Consider the following 12,234-nt stretch of genomic DNA (forward strand, 5'->3'; position numbering starts at 1 on the left):
CTCCGCCATATGAGCTCCACCGTCTCGGGGTGGAGTCGCCCGCCCCAGGCCTCGGGCCCTGCCTCGACAGGGCGTCTGCTCTGCCATTCAACCGACCCGGGAGGTAAACGGCCCTCAAAGACAGGAGCCTGTCCTGAGACCATTAAAGGACCGCTCACGCCAGCTTGTACAAGGGGCGAGACCGGAGACCCCCCTGGTGGTTGATGTAAGAAACCACCACAGTATTGTCCGACCGGACCAACACATGGCGATCTCTCAGGGTTGGGAGGAAGTGCTGTAACCCCAAAAACACTGCCATCATCTCCAGGCAATTTATGTGCCACTAGAGACTTGGGCCGCTCCACAGACCCTGGGCGGAGTGGCCACTCATGACCGCTCCCCACCCCGTGAGGGAAGCATCCGTTGTCAGCGTCACGCGACGGCATGGAGCCCCCAGCACCAGATATCCAAGGCTCGAAGGGCACGCCGCGAGACATTGATAGCACGATGCGGGTCTCCCCTGAGGGAGAACCCCCTGCCCCGGAGCCACCACTGGAGGGGCCTCATGTGCAGGAGCCCGAGCGGAACTATGCTGGATGCCGCCGCCATGAGATCCAGCAGCCTCTGAAACTGCCTCACAGCCCGCACTTCCCGCACTCTCCTGAGGGCGGTGAGGATGACCTCGACCCGAGCAGACGACAACCGTGCCTGCATCCTGGCTGCATCCTACACCACGCCCAAAAAGGTGGTTCTCTGTGCCGGAGAGAGCACGCTCTTGCCGGTGTTCAGCCGAAACCCGAGCACCTTCATGTGGGCGAGGACGACATCTCGATGCCGAGTCGCCTGACGCTCTGAATGAGCCAGGATCAACCAATCGTCGATGTAATTCAAAATGCGGATGCCCTGGAGCCGCAACGGGGCTAGTGCTGCATCGACGCACTTCGTGAAGGTGCGGGGCGGGAGTGCCAGGCCGAACGGGAGCACCCGATATTGGTATGCCACGCCCCCGAAGGCAAACCTCAGGAACCTCCTGTGCGCAGGAAGGATGGTGACGTGAAAGTACGCGTCCTTTGGATCTATGGTGACGAACCAGTCCCCGGACCTGATCTGAGTCACGACCCCCTTGAGGGTGAGCATCCTGAACCTGAGCCTCCTGAGAGAGCGGTTCAAGGAGCGAAGATCCAGAATGGGACGCAACCCACCATCCTTCTTCGGAACGACGAAGTACGGGCTTCTACAGCCCGTACTTCGTCGTTCCGAAGAAGGATGGTGGGACGCAACCCACCATCCTTCTTCGGAACGACGAAGTACGGGCTGTAGAAGCCTGACTCTTGAATAGAGGGGGGAACCACCTCGATGGCCCCTTTTCCCAGGAGTGTGCGCACTTCCTGTTCCAGGACCAGAGCCTGCTCGGGTCCCACCAGGGTGGGACACATCCCTTTGAAACGGGGAGGAGAGGACGCGAACTGGATCACGTAACCGCCCTCTATGGTCCGCAGGACCCACCGGGAGACTTCTGGCAGCGCCTCCCATGCTGCCAGAAAGTTCCTTAGGGGAACCAGCCCCTCGGGGCTGGCCTCTGACCCACTCAGAGCAGCTGGGGCGGAGCCCTGCAGAGGGGCGGCGGGTCTCCCCCATCCGTACCAAGACTCTGGGCGGAAGTGGAGGGAGACGCCCGCGGGAGGGAGGCCGTGCTCTGAAGCACATCCTGTGGCAGAGTCAACGGCCCGCCCCCCTGGTGGTGCGGGGGAGGGACGGCCCCATAGCGAGAGGTGTGCACCGTACCTTCGACTGAAGATCGTCAGGATTTCCGAACCACAGCCTGTTTGCTGGAGCCGAGGGTGACCCTCAGTTCAGCCCGCTCCTTCTTGGGCCCAGAGCGCCGCCTCGGACCCTTAGGCCCTGCCCGCGGAGACCAGGTGGCAACGCTCTGTTTCTGGGCTTCGCGGTGCCCGGAGGGACCGGGCTGGGGCTGCCGCTGACCAGGCCCACGCGATCGGCAAAGGAGGTACTGCTGAAACGCAGCCGACTGCTTCTTAGACTCCTGAAACCTGTTCACGAAACAGGCCAGGAGGAGCCATCGGTGCGTTCAAGAGCACAGCTCGATCCTTGTCCGGGAGGTCGGACAAGGTGAGCCACAGATGCCTCTCTGTGGCCACTAGGGCCACCATGGACCGACCAACGGCCCGCGCCGTGTGCTTCGTGGCCCGAAGGGTTAGGTCGGCAACGCGACGCAACTCCTTAATGTCAGAGGCCCCAGAGCTAAGTCCCTCATCCAAATCACGTAGCAGGTCAGCCTGGTATGCCTGCAACACACCCATGGTGTGGAGACATCCCGCAGCCTGACCTGCTGCCGCATAAGCCTTCCCCACCAAAGCCGATGTAGCACGTAGCGGCTTAGTAGGGAACACCGGAGCCTTTAGCGATGAAGCCACGCCAGGAGAGAGATAGCTGGCTAGCGTCTCTTCAACACGCGGCATTGCCTCATAGCCGCACGCCTTAGTCCCAACCACATTTGCATAGAGCGAGGAGTGGCGAGACGAAGAACGCGCTGAGTACGGGGTCTCCCAGGAACTGGACACCTCGGCATGCAGATCGGGAAAGAACGGCAGGCCCCGGCACCGAGGAAGCGACACAGGACGCAGAAAGCGCTCATCCAGCTTACTGGGTGCGCGCTGTTTCTGCTGCTCCACCGGCCAAGCTAGATCCAGCTTAGCAACGGCTCGTGTCACGACCTCGAGGAGTTCCTCGTACAGCACAGGCTGCGAGGAATCTACGGGCTCGCTAGCATCCATCAGCTCACCCTCTTTAGAGAGAGAGACATGTAACGCCGTGCTACTTGTAACGCCCGCTTCTCCGATAGAGCCGAAGCTCAATTCAGCCGACGAAGCTGAAGCTGACTCATCCGACACCAACCCCGCCGCTAAATCGGCCTGCGAGCCCCACGAGCGCCGGCACCGCTTTGCCTCGGCGAGAGCGGGACCGGAGCCGCGAGGGAGAGAGCTCTTCTCAAAGAGCGCTCCCCGGGAGCGAAGCCTGCGCATAGCCATCCGGCTACAATGCGAGCAATCAACACCCTCGAGAGCCGATTGCGCATGCTCCACTCCCAGGCAAAGAACGCACCGATCATGCGAATCCTTGCCGGTAATGAATCGCGGACACGGATGAACGCACCTATGGAAACTTTGCCTGCCAGCCATCACTCGATCAGAAACACAGCGAAACAGCGCTTACCTGAACGAGCAGAAAGCTAGCGTCTGGTCCATCTCGCAGCCATTTGTAGCTTCCTGTTTACACGACGTCGCCCGCTGATGACGTCATGTACCAAACGCCTATTGGTCAGATTACACACGTGGTTCAGAGCGCGGTCACGCAGGGGCGTTCCCATAGCGTTTCGACGCAGCTCGAGTTCCTGAAGGGGAACAGATGTTCTTCTAATTGTTAAGATCCCCCCCAAAAAAAAATCCTAATTTGCAGATGACACCACAGTCATCGGTCTCATACAGGACGGTGATGAGTCAGCATTCAGGCATTCAGACATTGTGGCCAAACACAATAATCTGGAACTTATCCCAAGAAAGACAGATGATTGTTAATTTTAAAATAGTTGCAACTTCTTTGCAGACACATCCAAAGTTGTATTGTGTCCAGCACTGATTTCTTCAATTTCATTGGAATGAGAATCTGCAAAGACTTGAAGTGGAAGTAGAACACCACCACTAACAGAACTAAGAAATCTCAGCAGAGGATGCACTTTCATTTGGGAAGCACAACAATTTTTAGTCTCCGCCTCGCACTTTAAGCACATTTTTTAACGATTATTAAACTTGAAAACATGAACAGCAATGTCAGGGGTATATATTTAAAAAAAAGAAAAAAAAAGAAACTAGTCAGTGCAGTGTCACTGTGGCTACTCACTCTGTACCTGACTTTCTTTGGGCATGAAAATGCTAAAGAATCCATAGAACTAGTGGGTAAAGTGGTTATCACTTTAGCATGAACGCAGAATTAGCATTCATGGCTCACCCTAACTGCTAATTGAACCAATACACAGAGAAAGTATATTACTGAAAAACTGGAAGTGATCAGTTGTGAATGTGAAATTACCGCTTCGATGTGAAATTTATAATAAAGCATCACTTTCTTTCTAATTTAGATAGCAGGGTTCGATATTGAAGGCTGCATTATTACTACAAAGTCAGGGAAAGTCTTTCCCACCAGCCAAGATGACTGGAAGTAAGATTTGTTATGAAAAATTATATGTGATATGTATATGTATTTGTGGATATCAGTAAGAGTGCAGGAGTTTCCTGCCGATGCTTCAACTTTACTACTTCAGTGGAACAAGCTAAGCACAATAACAGGGTGGGCATAGACATGCTTTATGCATCATGCGGTATTGCTGCATGTTCCACATCACATAATTTACTAAGTCTAATACTCTGCATGTACAGACATGTCAATTATAAGTAAATGACAGAAGTTCTATTACTTTACATTATTTTATATGGTGCAAATTTTCACTGTAAATTTCAAACAAAATTCTAAAAAGAAATCCTTTTTTTGTTTCGACATTTTATGCTTGAAAAAATTCCAAAATTTTATTAAAATTTTCTATTTCTCTATCCATTACTAAGTGATGGCAGGATTTATATGGAAATATTACCAACAGATGAACTATTCGATTTTGGAAATGAACAGGATGAAGGTCAAATGTCTAAAAATACCAGACTTGTTGAATGGATTTTCAATTGCGCCAAAAGTTTTGAATTTTTTAAGTTTAATCTTTTCAAGAAACTAACAAATATATATAACAAACTAAAAAACAATGAAGTTGCTGGCAAAAATTCCTTCTTAGTTTGTAGTTTGTTTCCATTTCGCTAGTCATTGTATGTGTCATTCATGAGGTGGGCTTAATAGCCTGTTAGTCTCATCGGCTATTGAGATTCGGATCGACACTTCCCAGGAGTAGAGCGATTCCAGAGAGAGTTCTGGGTTTAATACATGATTTCAGCATCCAGGTAATGAGTCTAAACATAGGAGGATACCCGACCCCCAAAGTATAACTAATTAGATGAAGAATTAAGCAAGTCATTTCCAATATGAAAGTGCAAACACTAAAACCATACAGAGTAATACATCTGGAATGCTTTAGAACTTTTGATTTACATTTCTTGAATTGTGATTAAGGGCTTTTTTGTTGTTGTTTAATACAAAACTAAATGCTCTGATTAAAGATCAGATTTGTTCCACTGGAGTTACATGAGGAGATCTACTATCAGGAATCATGGCTATTACGATTAAGAACATAGATTCAACTTTCCTTTTTTTTAAAGATTAATACGGAGCAATTTAAAGCGATACAGTTCCTTTTTTCAAATATACAAGTTGCAATCACACATACAGACGCTCCCCACCTTACGAACGAGTTACGTTTCGAACGACCGTCCATACCATGAGTTTGTCAGTAAGTTGTTACTCATTCGTTATAGACTACGCATATCTCCTAATGATGTAAGAGCTATAAATACTATCATATCAACAATAAAAATATACTAAAACAAATAATCAAAATACTGTATACAATATTTTGTATTAAGTAATAATAATAAAAAAAATGATTGATAAAAAAAAGATACATTTATTTGCCCAAGTCCAGTGCACATCATGTAGACTCGGTCGGCGAATATCTCATGGCGGCTCTCCTCATTTTTTTTTTTTTTGGACTCCAAACAAATTTTACTTTGAGAACAGACATCATGAGAACTCTATTTTTCGAGAGAAATTTAAGGGAGTTAGTTTAATACTAATGCGTATGTGCAGAAAATATTTTTCTTTCAAATGTCAAATTTCCGAAGAATATTAAGGCTCTTGTGTGCTTCCACCTTTTTTATAATTTTTTTTTTTAGTGTAACATAATTGAAACCACATTTGCAAATCATGGAACTAAATGTTATTTAGAAATTTCTGTTTTTAAGCGATGAATCATGAGGAGGAGCAACAGTATAAAACCAAACCTATTCCTCCTTTCCTCAGATGCAGTCATGGTAAAAATGCTTGCTGTGGTGGTGGTGGATTTCATTGCACTGAAATCTGCAACAACAATCAGATTAGATGGAAATGGATACACAGATATTCTGGTTGTCATTAACCCTGCTGTACCAGAGAATGAAGAACTTCTAAATCAAATCAAGGTATTTATTTATTTATTTATTTATTTATTTATTTATTTATTTATTTATTTATTTATTTATATGTTGTTTTGTAGGTTTGTTCTATGTCTGTCTTTTGTCTGTCTTTTATCCACTGTCTTTGCAATCCTGTATTTGTCTGTTGTCTTTACTAGCCTGATAGTGTTTCAATATAGTCTTTATATTTTTATTAGGAAAATGAAATGAAATGAAATGAAATGAAATTAGCTGTAAAAAAGAAATAGAATATGTTATAGAACTGGGAATGAAAAGGATAACAGTATAAACAATCTGTTTGTGCTTTAAAAATATATCTAAAATATTCTGTGTTGATTAAAAACAATTTGCTGTTTAAAGATTGATTACTAACTGTAGCGTCTGGCACAGATAATTTAGATTTCATGTCCCTGGCATTCCTTTTAACCTATGACATCTTCACCTCAATCCAAAGTTGAAACTTTTATTGGGAGTGATATATCCGTAAAATGTCCCACTCCCCCTTTCAAAGACACGAATCCTTTAATCCTAAAAACACACACCCACACACAACTGGCTCGAGAAGGTCTGGATCCTACTACAAGACGAGATAACCCCATGCCGTTTCTCTGTTTGACCGCATAGAGACCTCGACTATAACCCCCCCCCACATACACATGCACACACACACACACACACACACACACACACTGATACAATAAAGCATTCCTTTTCCAGTTAATCAAAATGAATAAGATGCTCCACATCCCACACCATTAACCTATACTTGTATGTATCTCCTTTATTGTTTATAGTTGTACGGTAAAGATCCTATTAATGTAACTCTATTAATGTGTCTCTTCTATTAATGCTTAATTGACTTAAAATTATCGGTTCTTTACTTTCCTGACAAGGGTGCATTTCATTTAATCAGAATACGACATAGTACTAACATTCGTTATACGTTAAGTACTGGTCCCTGCTCGTTAATGTATACCTGTTCTAATGCTGTATGTCCTTTTAAGGCCTGATGTCAGAATTTATACAAAATTATCTGCTCTTCACTATCCTAATAAAAGTGCATTTTGTTTTGTGTTTTCACATTTTTTATCAGAACATAATGTTGCAGTTACATTAGTTACACTTTGTCTACTGATCTATGTATATAAGTACCGCTACCGTTATGCCGTCAATCCTCTCGTGTTTAGTATCCAAATGACCACAAAATTATCTGTAACTTACTTTTCAAACAATGGTACATTTTATTGGATCACGAAAGTCACCATACCGTCTTAATACACTTCAGATAAAACTTTAAAGTTCCATAGTCCAAACCATGCCCACAAACACATGAAACAAAGGGGAGGTTTCCCTTCAAAATCTCAACCCTTAGTATTGGCCGTTCCCCCAAAGATGGGTGGAGTTCGAGACCTTTAAAATGTCACAAACACCAACAATCGTTGGTCAGACGTACGAAACAGCTGGGAAACGACTCCCTCTTTCTTCAAGATCTTCCGGCAAGCTTCACTTCCAAGAACAACCACTGCTCTGATCTTCAGGAGAATCTGGAAGAACATCTGACCCCACCCTAACTGGCTCTTCAAAGATTTCCTTTTCGCATCCGGACTCTTGTGCAACAAGCCAATGCAAGTAACCGTTTCCTTTACCAACGAATTTAGATGCGTACTTTAAGTCTTAGTGAATCTTAAGGTGAATTTAAATTCCTGTGACGATTTCCCAGTTAGGGTGTGCTTAATTTTGAAGCTTAAGCATTTCCATCCCTCCTCTTTCCATTCTCTCTTTCTTCTTTTTCCTTTCTCTTCCTCCTTTCCTAGTTTTAACCTTTGTTTATTTTATTTTTGTTTTCTTTATTTCTTGGTTTGTTCGTGTAGCTAGTTCTATGTGTGTTTGTCTCATTTATTAAACGCCATATTTTTCACAAGTAGTTGTCTCTGAGTACGTTCGCAAATGCAAAGTTCCTGCAACATCCGGTCTGAACTACATGCTCTTTTAATTTAATTTACGGTATAAAGTAAAAGGGGGTTACGTCTTTCTTGGCCAGGGAGATACCTCTTTTATAGAATTAATATAAAATTATACTGTCTGTTTGGCGGACGAACAGACCAATAAGTGTAATGTTAATTCCATTACCGTCAATTCAACTTAACTTAAATATTTATAATTACTATAAATATTTACCTTTCTTTGCGAGCTAAATTCGCTACATAACTTTTATTTACATGCATAGGTAATTTACATAAATACATCTTTTTTTTTCTACTCTCTCCTAAGAAAATGATTACCAGTGGATCAGAATATCTGTTTGAAGCTTTAGACCACAAGGTGTTTGTCAAGGAAGTGAAAATACTGGTACCACCAACCTGGACATCAGGAAAGTATGAGAAAGCAACAACAGAATCGTACAAAAAGGTACAATATTAATTCAGTTTTGGTTTAATATGCAGTACACAGAAGTACTTGAATTTTAAGGAACCCTTTAGAATTTTGTACATCTTTCTGCATTAACCTAAAGATTTCTGCATATGACCTAAAACATTGTCATATTTTCACGCAAGTCCAAAAAGCCCTTCAAATTAACTGTATGGTCCTCGAGTTTCACATTCTTTTGCAACTCACAAATATGTAATGGTGTAATAATTGGCACTTATAATATTATATATATATATATATATATATATATATATATATATATATATATATATATATATATATATATATATATATACATATCTTTTTTTTTTTTTGTAAATTTCTTTTATTATTACAGGGCGGAGCTCTCTGGAGGAGCCTGGAGCGAGGCTGAGCTCTCTGCGGAGACCAGGAGCGGAGCCGAGCTCTTTGCGGAGACCAGGAGCAGAGCCGAGCTCTCTGCGGAGACCAGGCCCGAGTTTTTGCCTCCACAACCACCCAGGCTGCAGTTCGCTTGGCCTGCCGGTACCCGTCAGCTGCCTCAGGAGTCCCACAAGCCAACCAGGCCCGATAGGACTCCTTCTTTAGCTTGACGGCATCCCTTACTTCCAGTTTCCACCACCGGGTTCGGGGATTGCCGCCTCGACCGGCACCGGAGACCTTACGGCCACAGCTCCGAGCGGCCGCTTCGACAATGGAGGTGAAGAACATGGTCCACTCGGACTCAATATCTCTGGCCTTCCTCGGGATCCGGTCAAAGCTCTGCCGGAGGTGGGAGTTGAAGATCTCTCTGACAGGAGACTCGGCCAAACGTTCCCAGCAGACCCTCACAGTATGCTTGGTGGTGATCAGTTGACAGCTCCCAGTAGAACGACGGAGTCCCCAGTCGGAGCACTGTCCAGCACCCCTCCCAGAGACCCCAAGAAGGCTGGGTACTCTACACTGCCGTTTGGCCCGTAGGCACACACGCCAGTGAGAGACCAATCCCCGACCCGTAGGCGCAGGGAAACGACCCTCTCATTCACCGTAAACTCCAACACATGGCGGCTGAGCTGGGGGGCTATAAGCAAACCCACACCAGCCCGCCGCCTTTCACCATGGGCAACTCCAGAGTGGTGAAGAGTCCATCCCCTCTCGAGGAGTGTGGTTCCAGAGCCCAAGCCGTGCGTAGAGGTGATCCCGACTATCTCTAGTCGGAACCTCTCAACCTCACGCACAATCTCAGGCTCCTTCCCCACCAGTGAGGTGACATTCCACGTCCCTAGAGCTAGCTTCCGTGTCCAGGGATCGGGTTGTCGAGGGCCCCGCCTTCGACTGCTGCCCGATCCTCTCAGCACCGGCCCCTTACGGTCCCTCCTGCAGGTGGTGAGCCCACTGGAAGGCGGCCCCACGTCGCTCCTTTGGGCTGAGCCCGGCCGGACCCCGTGGGGGAAAGCCCGGCCACCAGGCGCTCGCATTCGAGCCCCAACCCTGGGCCCGGCTCCAGGGTGGGGCCCCGGCTGCGCCATACCGGGCAACGTCACGGTCCTTAGTATGTTTTTTCTCATAAGGGTTTTTTGAACCTCTCTTAGTCTGACCCGTCGCCTAGGACCTGTTTGCCTTGGGAGACCCTACCAGGGGCATATAGCCCCGGACAACATAGATCCTAGGGTCATTCGGGTACTCAAACCCCTCCACCACATTAAGGTGGCAGTTCAAGGAGAGGATGGATGGATATATATAGAACTTTATTTTCATTGCGTAGTGCAGGTACGTAGAAACAAAATGCAGTTTAGCATCTACCAGAACTGCGAACAGTACCAATTGTGCAAATTGTGAAGTACAGTAAATATGAATATTTTTGTACAGCATGTCATATACAAGTGGATAAATATAAAGGCTGTGGCAGTGAAAAATGAGCATGAGCTGTTGAGTAGAACAAGTAAATTTAAAGGCTCTAGACAAGGGGTGCACACTTTTCAGTATGTGAGCTACTCATAAAATGACCAAGTCAAAATTATCTACCTAAGATAAAAATGCATCAATAAACATCTATTATTTTATTATCATGCGATCCACCCACACTACCTTTGCGATCGACCGGCAGATCGCGATCTACGTATTGGACTCCCCTACTCTAAACAGTGTAAAAATGTGCAGCAGATGGTAAACAAGTACACTAAGAATTTATAAAAACATATATGAGAAGTTTTAGTGCAGGATGTGTTTAGGGCACTACCTTAGTTCGGTTTATGTAGAAACAGGAGTGTCTTCTGCTGTTGAATTTCCTGAAGTCCACAATGAGCTCTTTAGTCTTGATGGCACTGAGGGTCCGGTTGTTTGTTTGGTGGCTGCCAGGCTTTGGATGTCTTCCCTGTAGGTCGATTTGTCGTTGTTGTATACTTAATAAAGATGTAGGAGTTGTCAAGAGGACCGCCATCATTGGTGAACAGGGAGTCGTGTAGTGGGCTTATAATACAGCCCTGTGGGATGCCAGTTTTCAGAAAGAGTGTGATTGCCAAAGGAAGAAAATCTGAGAAAGACCAAAATCCATTTCCAGGGGAGGTTGCAGATACCCAGGTCACTGAGCTTGGTTGCCAGTTTAGTTGGGATGACTGTATTGAATGCAGAACTAAAGTCAATAAGCAGCATTCTGATATATGTGTGGTATAAGTTCCTATCCAGGTGGGTGAGGGCTGTATGAATACGTATGGAAATTCTTGTGTCAACCTGTTTAGGTGAAAGGTAAAATAGTGTGGGTCCAGTGTAGGTGGTTGGCCCATTGTGAGGCAACAGCCCAGTCACACAGCATTTCGTGACATAGTCATGAAATGTATTCCATTGGTTTGTGTTCATAGACACGAATTTTCCTCTTTTATTGTGTCACTGAGGATGACTTTCTGTGTAATGTATTTCAATAGGAAGTATTTTTGGTGCCTCCGCCAAAGTTTTCTTTCTGCCACTGGATACCACGGACGCTCTATTGTTTTTTTTTTTATAAACAGGGGATTTTATCCTTGTTTTTATTGCTTTATATTCGGTAAACTACTTGCTATTATAAACCATTGTCAGTGGTTCCTTTCAGTCAAAATACAGTAAATATATTCTCCCAGTTAAATAATGAAGACTGGCTAAATTTGAGACACATTTAATACGTTATAACCCTTACCCTTACCCTAACTGTATAATTTCTGCCTTATTCTCTGAAAAAAATGGGGAAAAAGATTACCTTTAGCATTTCTGTCAGCATTTCCTATGATCCTTTGCCTCCCTTGCTATGTAGACGAAGCCAGACAGAGGCAGTTGTGCTGAGTGACAAAAAAAGAGGGAAATTTGTGTCCATGAACACGAATCAATAGAATAAAGTTTGTGACTAAATCAGGAAATGCCGTGAGACTGTGCTGGAGAAAATAATTCAGGCATTCTGCAGCTGAATGCTTGGGCATTGGAATGATGGTTGTAGTCTTCAGGCATATGGGAACCATGGCCTTGGCCAGTTACAGGCAGAAAACATCAGTAAAGACTTGTGCCAGTTGTCCAGCAAATCCCCTAAGAACATGCCCCCGTTCAGCACTTGTTTAATGAAAAAAATTTAAATAAAACCTTCAATAATTTTTTTTCAATAAACTGTTCTGTACATATTTGTGTTTTTAGATAATGGGTAATATGTTTTTTTTTT

The 12,234-nt window shown here is 45.2% G+C and overlaps 1 long non-coding RNA gene across 1 annotated transcript in view; it reads right to left on the reverse strand.

Moving 5' to 3' along the window:
- LOC310730159 overlaps positions 1–12,231 on the reverse strand; it is a 52,887-nt gene extending 40,656 nt beyond the window's left edge. The window contains exons 1-2 of the long non-coding RNA XR_014534738.1: positions 11,785–12,231; positions 10,795–10,957 (exon numbers count right to left, since the gene is read on the reverse strand). This is a non-coding gene — a long non-coding RNA (uncharacterized lncRNA). The remainder of the gene's footprint in view (positions 1–10,794; positions 10,958–11,784) is intronic.
- Positions 12,232–12,234: the final 3 nt, after the last annotated feature.

This window comes from Silurus aristotelis (genome assembly GCF_946808225.1).
Source record: "Silurus aristotelis genome assembly, chromosome: 8".
In the NCBI taxonomy this organism is placed as follows: domain Eukaryota; kingdom Metazoa; phylum Chordata; class Actinopteri; order Siluriformes; family Siluridae; genus Silurus; species Silurus aristotelis.